At 43.6% G+C, this 13178-nt stretch overlaps 1 non-coding gene across 1 annotated transcript; it reads right to left on the bottom strand.

Moving 5' to 3' along the window:
* Positions 1-10795: 10795 nt before the first annotated feature.
* On the bottom strand, positions 10796-10862 carry TRNAI-GAU (transfer RNA isoleucine (anticodon GAU)). Its single transcript has one exon. It is a non-coding gene; the product is annotated as a tRNA-Ile (tRNA).
* Between the last annotated feature and the right edge of the window lie 2316 nt (positions 10863-13178).

Below are 13178 nucleotides of genomic sequence, written 5' to 3' on the forward strand. Positions count from 1 at the left end.
ACTCATGAGTTGCTCCCAACTTCTTCAAAGTAACACAGACACACCATCCCAAGAGGAAGCCTTTCAATCGGAGACTGAAGCCTCCGGAGATGGAAAGGCACATGGTCCTCTGGGGGCAGGGCTTCCCCTCACCAGCCAGCTGACTGGGGGCGGGAAGGAGCCTGGGAAAGCGAAAGAACCCCCACTGGGACCTGGGGATTGGCAAGCCTAGTCAGAACCAAAACCTTGAAACAGATCCAGTACTCAACTGGTAGCCAGTGCAATTGGTATAGCGCCAGCTGAATGCTTGCTCAGAAAGGCAATGCAGTTAACAGTTGTGCCACCGCATTTTGCACTAGCTGGAGTTTCCGGATCAGCCTCAAGGGCAAGCCTACATAGACGAAGTTACAGTAATCCAATCTGGAAGTGATCATCACATGGATCACTGTAGCTAGGTCCTGGGGGGGATAGGTAGGGTGATAGCGGCTTGATCTGCTGAAGATGGTAAAAATCAGATCAGGCAACCAGTATCACTCAGTGAGACATCCAGTATCACTCCCAGGCTCTTCATCTGAGCTGGCACAAGAGATGCACCATCTAAGGTTGGAAGCTGGATGCCCGACTCTAATCCCGCCCCCACCCCTGGCTCAAGTACAGGACTTCCATCTTAGCTGGATTGAGCTTCAACCAACTTTGCTGCAACCATCCAGCCACGGCGCCTAAAGCCCTGGTCAGATGTTCTGGGGCAGAGTTTGAGTGGCAGTCCATCAACAGATGAAACTTGTCAATGTTACTATATGTTTTCTGCAAAAAAAAAAAAAACACCCACGAGACATTAAAAAGAGAATGATCACTGGTGGTGGTAGACAACACTGTTTGGCCAATCTGGCCCACGTGTTTGGAAACGGAAGCTTCATAGAGCAAACTGTATGGTGTCACGTCATTTCTGAGCCCCCACCCACAAACTCTGTTCTCACAGTAGGGTTGCCAGCTCTAGGCTGGGAAACACTGAGAGATTTTGGGGATGGAGCCAAGGAATGGTGAGGTTTGAGGAAGGACCTCAGCAGGATATGATGCCACAGAGCCCACTCTCCAAAAGCAACCACTTGCTCCAGGGGAACTGATCTTGGTTGTCTAGAGATCAGTTATAACAGTAGGAGATCTCCAGGTGCCATCTGGAGGTTGGCAATCCTACTCCACAGGCACCATCCCCCAAATCTCCAAAGGTTTCCCAAGCCAAATCTGCTCATCAGATAGGTTATTCCACCCCCACGGGGGCCATCACAAATAAAGCACTGGTACAGTCAGGCTAGCTTGATCTCATCAGTTCTCAGCAACTAAGTAGGGTTGTCCCTGGCTAGTATTTGGATGGGAGACTTCCAAGAAATAACAGGGTTGTAATGTGGAGCTTTGAAAACCCTCTGTGATCATCATAGATTGGATGTGATTTGAATGGCAAAAAAGGAGGAAGGCAGCTGCTAATCTTACTCATTTACCTTGAAAAGGCTCCGCTCAGACACTACTATGATCAAACTCCTAAAGGGTCTTGATTTCATTAGCAATCTTTGGCCGCATCCTTACAATAACAAAATTCAATGAGACTCAATTTCATTGTGATTCTCAGCGTTTGTACTGGTATAATATTGCTGCCTGATTGACGCTACAATATTTCACAAACAGAGGCCAATAGTGCATATACAGAACAACAGAATCACAGGGTCAGACACTGCCGCACACAAAGAGATCTGATGTTGTATAATAGCCAAGAGCTATTTTGCATATCCATGCACACTCAATAGAGCTCAACAGCCTCTCAAAATGTATTGGCGTGATGCAGAATTTGCAAACATGAGTTTGTTATGGTCATTTCTTCACATATTTTCAAATATACGCTTATGTCAATATAAATAGTATGAATTCAACACTCTGTAAGGGTTTTTTGTTTGTTTGTTTTTAGGCATAGTTCCTCTCCCACAAGAAGAAGGAGGAGGTGGAGGTGGAGGAGGAGGAAGAGGAGGAGATTAGATTTATACCTCACCCTTCACTTAGAGTCTCAGAGCAGCTTACACTCTCCTTTCCCTTCTCGTCCCCACAACATGCACCCTGTGAGGCAGGTGGGGCTGAGAGAGCTCTCCAAGAATTGCTCTTAAGCAGAACAGGTCCGAGTTATGACTGACCCAAGGTCATGCCAGCAGGTGCAAGTGGAGGAGTGGAGAATCAAACGTGGTTCTCCCAGATAAGATTCTGCACACTCAACCACTACACCAAACTGGCTTGTTCCATGCCAACTGGAATGGAACCATTCTATTCCAACTGGATTGTTCCATTAACACAAAGAGAAAGACAAAAATCATTTGTCTGATGCAAGTCACAATCTTGTGTTAAGAGGGTTCTGAAACATCGCTGTAAAATGTCCTGAGTCCCGTTCACAGAAAGGACAGGATATAAATCGAAAGTGATAAATAAATAATAAATAGGGTCCTCTGCCCCCCTCCCCCCCCAAAAATATGAGGGAGTTCAAGAAACTGCAGTGATAAGAAGGAGATGGGAAAGATCAATTTTGCAAGCAGAGTTCTGCTTGTTGATTCTTTGGCTTCATCTCAATGCATACATCAGCTCTAAGACTGGAAGCCAGAAAATTTCTCTTTCAAATCTCCCGTCTGCCATAAATTCACCAGGTGACCTTGTACCAAAAACCTCAGCCATGCACTGGCAATGCTTAGCATGCTACTAAAGTCTGCCATTCATCAGTTTGCAATGCTCGCCTAATAAAACCACAAATGCTGAAAAGGACAACAGTACTAACACAGTATGTGATCCTCTTTTTGTAGATAAACATTATTCCGCCTGCAGGAGCTTAAGCAGGGCAGTGGGCTTGTGATACCGACAGAAGAAATCTGGGTCTTGTTGCTATGATTAGCTGTAGAAACTAACTAAAACCTCATGATAATTTTAGAGCACTGATCCCCTACACCAGCGGCTCCCAACTGTTTTGGCACTGGGGACTGGTTTCGTGGAAGACAGTTTTTCCACGGACCAATGGGGAGGCAGTGTTGGGGGTTTTGCTGTCCCAGGCTGCCTCCCCCCACCCACACCCCATCCCTGTCCCAATGGGGGTCTTTAAATGGGGGGGGGAGACTGGAGCTGTTCCTGCTGCCTCCCTGCTAGGTAAACAGGCAGCAGAAGGCCAATCTGTTTCCCCCTCCCATTTAAAACCCCTGTTGATTATCTGATTGGTGGGTTCTATAAATGAGGGGTAGACCACGGTTGCAGCAGTGTTACCCCTTCTGCTGACTCAGGGAGACGTCCCCTGCAAGGGGAGGCAGCTTCAGAGCAAGGTGCACTGCCCCTTTCATCCGCCTGGGTCCCAGGTGGGTGAGGGTTGTGCGGTGCCCCTGTTTTGCTCCACAGCTTGGTTGCTAGCCAGCCATGGCCCAGTATCGGTCCATGGCCCAGTGGTTGGGGACCCCTGCCCTAAGCAATAAGCTTCCTAGCACCCATTTCATTCTTCTTCAAAGCAAACATCGACTTCTGGATTTACTTCATCTCAATGGAACAGGAAGCACTTCATGTTGCCTTCATGATGGAGGAATCTGATTTGGAAATAGCCGCTTTCATTATAAAAGGAAGCTTGGCTTACCTCTCATGATTGACTCCTATATCCAGGGCTTTTTTGTAGCAGGAACTCCTTTGCATATTAGGCCACGTCCCTCTGATGTAGCCAATCCTCCAAGAGCTTACAAGGCTCTTCGTACAGGGCCTACTGTAAGCTCCAGGAGGACTGGCTGCATCAGGGGTGTGTGGCCTAATATGCAAAGGAGTTCCTGCTATGAAAAAAGCCCTTCCTATATCCCATGTTAGCCACTCTGTGGCAGGTGCCTGCTTCTTTTTTCTTGAAATTCCCAAAGCATTCATAGGTTCAACAAGACTTGAGGACCTCTGTTTTAGAGTCTTACAGAAATGTCTGCAGAAGAGGTTCACATGAAAACAAGAATTCTGGATTCCTGTGATGGTTTGATCATACTGGATGTTCATCTGTGTACAATTTTGTACTGATTCTGTAATCAATATGCCTTTATCCATATACTTTTAAAGCGTATATATAAAAAGAATATCAAATGCAACATGAGTACAGTTGAGTTTTACAACTTTCATGGTTCTATCCAATTTGCAACTGCCATTCCTTGCTATCTTGCGTCCACAGTGCTCACATACATCAAAAGAGTTTGCCTTAATTCCAATTATTTCTAGCCCACTACTGAGGTGCTATGCATGAAGTACATTCAGAACATGCTATATAAATGTTATTACGATTCTTGAGAAACATTTCTGAATATTCTCCAGCAAGCAACACCCAACACATTTTGAGTGGTGTGATCTTTACCAGGAATATCAATCCCATGAAATAGTTTCACACAAATTATCTAAAGCAAGGTTCAAAGCATACTATCACTTCTCAAACAACAAGATGATATTGGATCTACCTAGCTGTGGAGCAGGTTTGGAGGCCCTCCCCCCACTTCAGGGTTATCAGAAGGGGAGGAGAGAATGTCTTCTGGGCACTCCATTATACCCTATGGAGACTGGTCCCCATAGGGTATAATGGAGAATCAATCTGTGGAGGGCTGTTTTTTGGGGGGAGGGTTAGGTAGAGACACAAAATTTCCAGCATAGCATCTGGCACGTCTCCTCAATCCCGTCCTCCCCTCCAAGTTTCAAAAAGGTTGGATGAGGGGGTCCAATTCTATGAGCCCCCCAAAAGGTGCCCCAATCCTCCATTATTTTTAGTGAAGGGAAGACATTTAAAAGGCATGCAGTCTCTTTAAATGTGATGGCCAGAACTTCCTTTGAAATTCAGTCATCCTTGCCACAACTTTGCTCTTGGTTTCACCTCAAAGTTTCCTGGCTCCACCCCCAAAGTTCCCAGGTATTTCCTGAGTCAGACCTGGCAACCCTATGTAAAACATCAAAAGCAACTGAAGTGATGTGAAAGACCTCTGCTTGACACCTTGGAAAGCAGCTGCCAGTCCAAGTAGACAATACTGACTTTAATCGACCAAGGGTCTGATTCAGTATAAGGAAGTTTCATGTGTTCATGTGAACAAAACATGAAACAGAAACCTAACAACTGAAAGCTATTGAAGCAACACGGCAACAAGCAAAAGAGAATGTAGATAGGCAATATTTGAAGCTTATTACTTTCTGCTGCTATAGAATGTCCCAAGATACATCTGCACAACCATTTTGGTGCATTGCATGTGAGAAATAAGTTTGCATTATGAGGAAACCAAAGTCCTCCCAAATGGGGCTGGGCTTTATGGATTAGTACTGTAGGCAAGGCCCTAACCTAAATGGCCTGGATTAGACTGATCTTGTCAGATTCCAGAAGCTAAGCAGAGTTGGTCATTGTTCGTACTTGGAAGGGAAACCACCAAGGAAACCACAAAGGATTGCCACATACAGACAGTCTCTGTTCACCTCCTCCCTTGAAAACCCTATGTGATCACCATAAATTGGCTATGACTTGACAGCACTTTCCACCAGCACTGTAGGTAGATGTGACAACTGTGCAACTGTGCAAACTTATGAACATATGAAGTTGCCTTATACTGAATCAGACCCTTGATCCATCAAAGTCAGTACTGTCTACTCAGACTGGCAGCAGCTCTCCAGAGTCTCAGACTGAGGTTTTTCATGCCTACTTGCCTGGACCCTTTTTAGTTGGAGATGCCTGGGATTGAACCTGGGACTTTCTGCCTTCCAAGCAGATGCTCTACCACTGAGCCACCGTCCCTCCCCATAACTTAATGCCAGGGGTATCCTATAGGGTTGCCAAGTCCCCTGCAGCCTCCGGCGGGGGACTGTTTTCACACACACAGAGACTATATGTGCCATGATGACATCACTCGCAAGTGACATCATCACACCAGCAATGCTGTGTGCTGGCACTCTAGAAGTTTCAGGGAAAACTGTGGTTTTCCCAGACACTCTAGCAATTTGGAAGGGAAAACTCTATGGTACACCATAGTTTTCCCTCCCAAATTGCTAGAGCATCCAGTAAAACCATAGAGTTTTCCCAAAAGCTCCTAAAGCGGCTGGTGTGCGACATCTCCGGCATGATGATGTCACTGTGAGTGATGTCATCGCACCAGCGATGCTGAGAAAGGATTCCCCCCCCCCGCCACCAACCCAATGCAAGCCAGTGGGTTGGGAACTTCTCAGGCAGGGGACCCCTGCCCAGCCCGGGAACTTGGCAGCCCTAGGTGTCAGACATCTGCCCTAAGGGCCAAATCAGACCCACAGAGGGTTCTTATCAGCCCCCCTGAACAACTCAGTGTCACCTGCTTCCTTCACTCTCTCTTGCTTCCTTCTGCATCGCAGCTTGTTTTGCCAAGTTTGCTCAATCGCACAGGAGCTACAGAGCAAAGCCTCTATTTTCTCCATTGGCTGACCAGAACATAAAAAAACTTATGTACAAAATGCCTAGCCATTTCATGGTTTCCCCTGGATCTTAGGCTCCAAACATTGACCATGAGATTTCTGTAATGAATGTCACTAAATCAAAAGTAGATTTGCAACTTACAGACACACACCTGAACAACACCTGAATGGCATACTCAAGATTGGTATACCACAGACATCGTCTCCAGATTTTGATGCAATAATTCAGAGCAAGAGTTGTCAGTTATATAAACAAAACATTGCAAGAGTGATAATCTTTTAAGCATACTTTAAGTTTTTGGTTTTTTTTAAACCCCTTTAATGTGTTTGTGTGTGTCCTTTATAAAGTTTAAATCTCCGCAGCCTGGCATTACATTTTATGACACACATAGCCCAGCTTGACAAGGTCTCATTTGTGTCAGATTCGACCCTCATAACAAATGAGTTCGACACTCCTACTTTATGCTCTCAGAACCAGTACTGCTGCTGACTTGTTCCACATCTTCCTATTGCTTAATCTTGTAAACCATAACTTCCACTTTCTTCCATGCTGTAATGGCAGGCATGAACATACAGCATTATATCACAATGGTTACATCACATGTTACATAATCGATGACTGCAGATCCACATCTGGTTCTCTATTTTTAAGCATGATTCCCTAAATAAAAAAAACTCTATTTAAAAAATAAGGATGGGATCCTGGATATTATGCATCAAACAGTATTATCTTGTCAGTTACTTAATCCAGGATTGCCAACTCATTTTGGCAGTGCTCTCCTTCCGAAAATGCCAGGGATTGAACCTGGGACCTTGGACATGCTAAGCATCTGCTCTGCCACTGAACAACAACAACAAAAAATTAAAAATGACATCTTCAAATACTTTTAAGTTAATGCTCTGACAACTGACCTTTGCGGCAACTGACCTTTGTCTAGGTGCAAACAGAGTATAGCAAGTTCAAATTAGTTAGGTAAAGATGCATTTTAGACGTAGTCACTGGAAAACCTGAAGCACGTAAATATATTTACTTTTAACATAGTGATGTGCTTAAAACGACTTCTCTGAGAAATCTGTGTTCAATTATACAGGCATAACTGTAGCATCTTTCTTCTGAAAGTAGCTTGAAAGTATCCGGCCTATTAATTGTAAAGCAATTAGTTAATTTGATAACAATTTAACTACTACCTTCACTTCATTTTATTTCCCCTAAAATCCAATTAAATAAATGAGTCTGGTTTCAAGTATTTGAATGCACCTCCTTTGCCTGTGGATGGTTTTCCTTACTATTCCTGATCAGCAATTCTGAGGAGGAAAAAGAAAAAGCTCTCCCCTTTTTTAAACATATGGGCCGTCTCTTTTTCTACTAACCTCCCTCTCCACTTCTCTAGGAGTGCAAGGAGACCTTCAGGTGTTGTAAATGTAATTTACCTTTTCCACTGCCTGCGGAGATGGAAAGAGACCTTACTATAAATAGAATCCGGGCCAGCTCTTTTCAATGCCTCTGCAGTATTATTGCTTAAATAGTTATTCTTATGAGATTCACATGAATCATGAAAAAAGTGACTATAACAAAAATTGCTAGGCATATGAGATGCGTGCTTGATTTCTCCCACTCTCTCGTATTATACACACACGTACAAATATACAACGCTCCCGAGTTTTGAAGGAAACTTCAGATACACTAATAGCAACATTATATGATCTGAATAAAGAAGTACTTTGGAGGACAAAAGGAACATCGGCCATCATTCTAAATATATTCATCCTCAGTTGCCTTTATATGTGGCACCCACATGCACAAATCCCATGCTACGTAATACCCACATCCAGGGCTTTTTCTGTAGGAGGAACTCCTTTACCTATTAGGCCACACACCCCTGATGTAGCTGATCCTCCAGGAGCTTACAGTTGGTCCTGTACTAAGAGCCCTGTAAGCTCTTGGAGGATTGGCTACATCAGGGGTGTGTGGCCTAATATGCAAAGGAGTTCCTGCAACACAAAAAGCCCTGCCCACATCTATTAGAACTGTCACCTTATGTACACCAGCCACCCTGTGCAATTAACAGCAACCTGTCACAGAAATTTGACAGGTGAAACTTCAGATAGCACAGACAGCACTAGTAGGAAAATTTTCACCTACTTAATCTCTATATTATTTGATATTTTGCTTTTAAAAAACAAAGGTGCATGCTGTAGGCTTGCCAACTCCAGACTGGGAGATACCTGGAGATTTGGGGGGATGGAGTTGGGGGGGGCAGAGTTTGAGGATATGAGGCCCCTCAGAGGGATATAATGCCATAGAGTCCACCCTCCAAAGCAGCCATTTTCTCTAGGGAACTTATCTCTGTCATCCGGAGATCAGAGGTAACTCCAGGAGATTTCAAGGCCTCACCTGGAGATTGTGAACCATGCAACAGAACCAGTATAGATGTGTGTGTGTTTTCTTTTTAAAGTGACATTTTTGTGATATAATTCCATTAATTTTTGTCCAGTGGTGTCTCTGTTGATAGACAACTGAGACATTAATAACTGGTGGTCTTTGCACTACGGTGTCTTGAAGACAGCTGTATGTAACAGAAATAGTTAGGCAGACAGACTCATGCTAGTCTTTCTTTTTTATTTATTTCAAATGTTTTTATCCTGCTTTTCTCCTGACCAGTAGAGCTCACAGCACTTTGCCATTAAAACGAGTTAAAATATAATTTTACCATAATACAATACATTAAACAAGGTAAAAGATCTTCACTCCATCATTGTAACTGACCCTCCAATCACAAGCTACCAAAAGTACATTGGAAAAGCTCTGCTTTACTGACCACCAAACTCCATAAGGTTATACCTTCATCAGTCCTTCAGTAATTCCGTACCATAAAACAGGAATAGCCACTGAGAAGGTCTGAGAAGAAACCCTTCTCACTAATCTGAGTGGAGGAATGGTTAATAATCTCAAATTTGAAGATCAGAGGTACTTTAGCAGTACATATGGACAGAGGTGGTCCTTTTATTCTCGAAAAATTATTTATGGAACTAAAGCACTCTAAAAAGTCACCTCATTAATTCACACTTTTGTCTCCACAGAAAGCAAGCCTCCAGCAATAATTAAGTGAAAGTGATATTGACCTTTGAATGGTTCACCACAGATCCAGAACATATACTCTCAGGGGTGGAATTCTAGCAGGAGTTCCTTTGCATATTACACCACACTCCTGATGTAGCCAATCCTCCAAGAGCTTACACGGCTCTTTTTTGTAAGCTCTTGGAGGATTGGCTACGTCAGGGGTGTGTGGCCTAATATGCAAAGGAGCTCCTGCTAGAGTTCTACCCCTGTATACTTAACCAGCGTTACAGATCAGATCTGCTGTTTTTAAGTTGGAATGTCACAGGAACATACGGAATCGCTCACAAGACAAGGAAGAATGCAGATCTGAATAAGGAGATTACTAAAAAAAATGGATACAGGCCCACTCTACATCTTTGATTCAGACTGCTTCTGCAAAGATGGCTTCCCAGACAACCAACCTGTCATCAACTCAAGTACCTCAGAATTCTCCCTCACCTCTTTCTAGCAAAAACTACTGACTTTGTTTTCCGAAAGGGGAACCTCCCTCTCAGTCAAATTAACAATACACTGATCTTCCCCTCATCAAATGTTTCTCTTCCTCCCATGATATCCCTCACAAGCCTCCACGACACTTCAAAACAAGAGTTTCCGTATGTGATCCTAAGCGCTTCACTCAGACAAACAGATGCATAGGGATCCTAATTTCTAACAAATGGATTTTCCTGATTCAAATGCTTTTGGTGGTTGCAAAGATATTATTTATAGCACAGTCCTTAAAGGGTGGGGGGCTCCAGGGAATAGACCTGAGCAGGATTCCAAGTAGACTTGCTTATGACTACTTTCTTAGTTGTGGCCCTCTGCTACAATGCTGCTGTAATAGTTCAAACTCTTGCATAACGCCCTGACCTGGATAGCTTAATCTCCTCAGATCTCAGAAGCTAAGCAGGGTCGGCCCTGGCTAGTATTTGGATGGACGACCTTCCAGGAATATCAAGGTCGTGACACAGAGGCAGGCAATGGCAAACCACCTCTGAAATGTCACTTGCCTTAAAATCAAGTCAAGCTTGCCACCAAGTGGTGCATACTGCTAAGAGTGAGAACTTCTGGTTGCCAGATGAACTTAGGATCTCCTGGCTTTACCACACACACTTCCATATGATAATTCACGCCTATCTGGAACATATGAAGCTGCCTTATACTGAATCAGACCCTTGGTCCATCGAAGTCAGTATTGTCTACACAAACGACCGGTAGCTCTCCAGGGTCTCAAGCTGAGGTTTTTCATGCCTATTTACCTGGACCCTTTTTAGTTGGAGATGCCAGGAATTGAACCTGGGACCTTCTGCTTATCAAGCAGATGCTCTACCACTGAGCCACCGTCCCTCCCAATTAATTAATAATTAATTACCTAAATAACATAGGCAGGGCCTATTGCTTCAGTACACCCTTCACAAGTCATGGATGGTCAAATGACTGTAATCATTCATTCACCCTTCACCATCATCATCCAGCTTAGCTGAAATCAACATGATGACCTGGTTAAAAGACTCCATAAACCAGTTACAGCTTTGCAGTGCCGGCCCTGTCAACATTATACCATGAGCACACTTCTTTGAACGTCAGAGTAATAGCATGGGGTAAATCCATATTTAAGCAGTCCTCACACTACCAGCATCACATATCAAATATTCCCTGATAAACTACATTTAAATGGACAAAGCAACTTATCCAAAGGCCCTAGATGGACAACTTGCTGTGTTTAGCACAAGGATCAGACAACCGTGACTAGGCAGGGGAATGAAACGAACTGCAAACTGCAAATCATGCTCAAAATGGACCAATTCATGGTTCGTTCCAAATGATTCATTTCATTGTATGGCGACTGAACTGGAAAACGAACCGGGTATTTTCCTTGCTTTGTTCGGTTCAGTATTGGTTGTTTTTTTCCAGACAGCCTAGCACCAATGCAATCAATTCCTAGGCAACACTAGAGGGGGACTTCTGGGAGACCTAGAAAACCCATAGCAGCTTTCCATAGCTTGATAAGCAGCTCTGAGAGCCCATCAGGGAGTTTCTATTCTTCTCCATGGGAGCAGATGGTATTTATTACCACGTCAGCAGCTTTCACTTTGCCAATAACTTCAGCATGAGTTAGTTGTGTTGATTTGGCTGTTGTTGCACGCTAGAGTTTAGGGACCCCCTTTGTCCTCCAGCCCCACACTGTGGGACAGCTTTAAACGTTTCTCCCAAGTAGGAAGGTGTTGCCAATTGCTCCTGAGGTTTAAGGGAACTTAGACCCAAGAGGAAGTTGTGTTAGGTATGGGTTCCCCCCTAAAAATAAGATTGTTATTGCTGGTGTTTGCTTATTCACAGAACCCACTTGTTTGTACCTATTAGTTTCAGGGACCCCCCCCCCCATGCCCTCTATTTCTTGCCTTACTTCTACAATTTTATTTCAAATTCTAATTTGTTATTTTGATGGGATTTGATTTCTTTTAATCACAGAAAGCAAACCAACTTCCTTGTGCCTCTGTGGTTTTCAGAGACCTGAGCTACAAATGTTCATGTTTGTTGCCTTCCTTTCTTTTCTTTCTTTCTTTCTTTCTTCTTCTTCTTTTTTTTTTTTTTTTACAAAATGTAGTGATTCTGCTGAGGGTTGCTATTCTGCTCATGCCAATGTGGCTGGTATTTATTTGGCTTTCAAAACCAGGTCACTGAGCTGTTCTGAGAAAATTTCCCTTGACTGGACTGCATCAGCCTTATTGTTTTAATGTTTTTTTCTATAAGTCTGAGCCTGCCTCGGTAGAGAGGGCGGGATATAAATAAAAGCTTATTATTATTATTATTATTAAGTTTACCAAAATCAACTGTACTGGCATCACCTGATTTTGGGGGCTGAGCAAATTCAATTCTAACCAAACCTGGAGAGCTGATACAGAGGAGTTCACTGAAGAGTTTGCTGCAATTTTGGCATCTCTAGCCCATTTGGGGGGGGGGGCATTCTACCACATTCCAAACTAATAAATCACCTAGAGGCACCTGCTTTGGGAGGCTGTAATTTACCCTCCCCCCCATCCAATTCTCACCAAACTTGGAGAGCAGGTAGAAGAGAATCCACTGAAGAGTTTGCCATAAATTTGCCATCTCTAACCGACTTGGGGGTCATTCTACCCCTCTCCGAATCAAATGATTCAATGAACCATACATTGGTTTGGGAAATTAAAAACAAAAATCAACATGAACTTACAAAGTGTGCTACCAAACGAACCATGAACTGAAACGAACCACCACTTTCCAAGTTTGTGCCCATCTCTAGTTGTGACTCATCAAGACAAGCGTATCTCACAACTCTGTGTTGTGTGTTACTTGATAATTACCATGCTTTCATACCCAAGAAGAAGAAGAAGTCTGAGTTTTTTGTAGAAACTCTATGCATGGCTAGTGGGATGAATCTGGAAGGGGAAAAGCTGAGCAAGCTTGAAATGAAATTATGCCAGCAGGGGGTTAGTTTCCTTGCCCTTGGCTTCACATCACTGGCAGCTGCCATCAGGGAAACATAAGGCATAATGTCTTAGGTTCAGATGCTAAGTAGTGCAAAACAACACTGTGGGAGGTGGAAACCCATCAAGGAAGCCCTGGACCCTAAGAAAACTCTTTAAAAGTGAGAAATATCAACATCACACTTCATATTTAC

This window comes from Heteronotia binoei, chromosome 3, assembly GCF_032191835.1.
Source record: "Heteronotia binoei isolate CCM8104 ecotype False Entrance Well chromosome 3, APGP_CSIRO_Hbin_v1, whole genome shotgun sequence".
NCBI classification, from domain to species: Eukaryota; Metazoa; Chordata; class Lepidosauria; order Squamata; family Gekkonidae; genus Heteronotia; species Heteronotia binoei.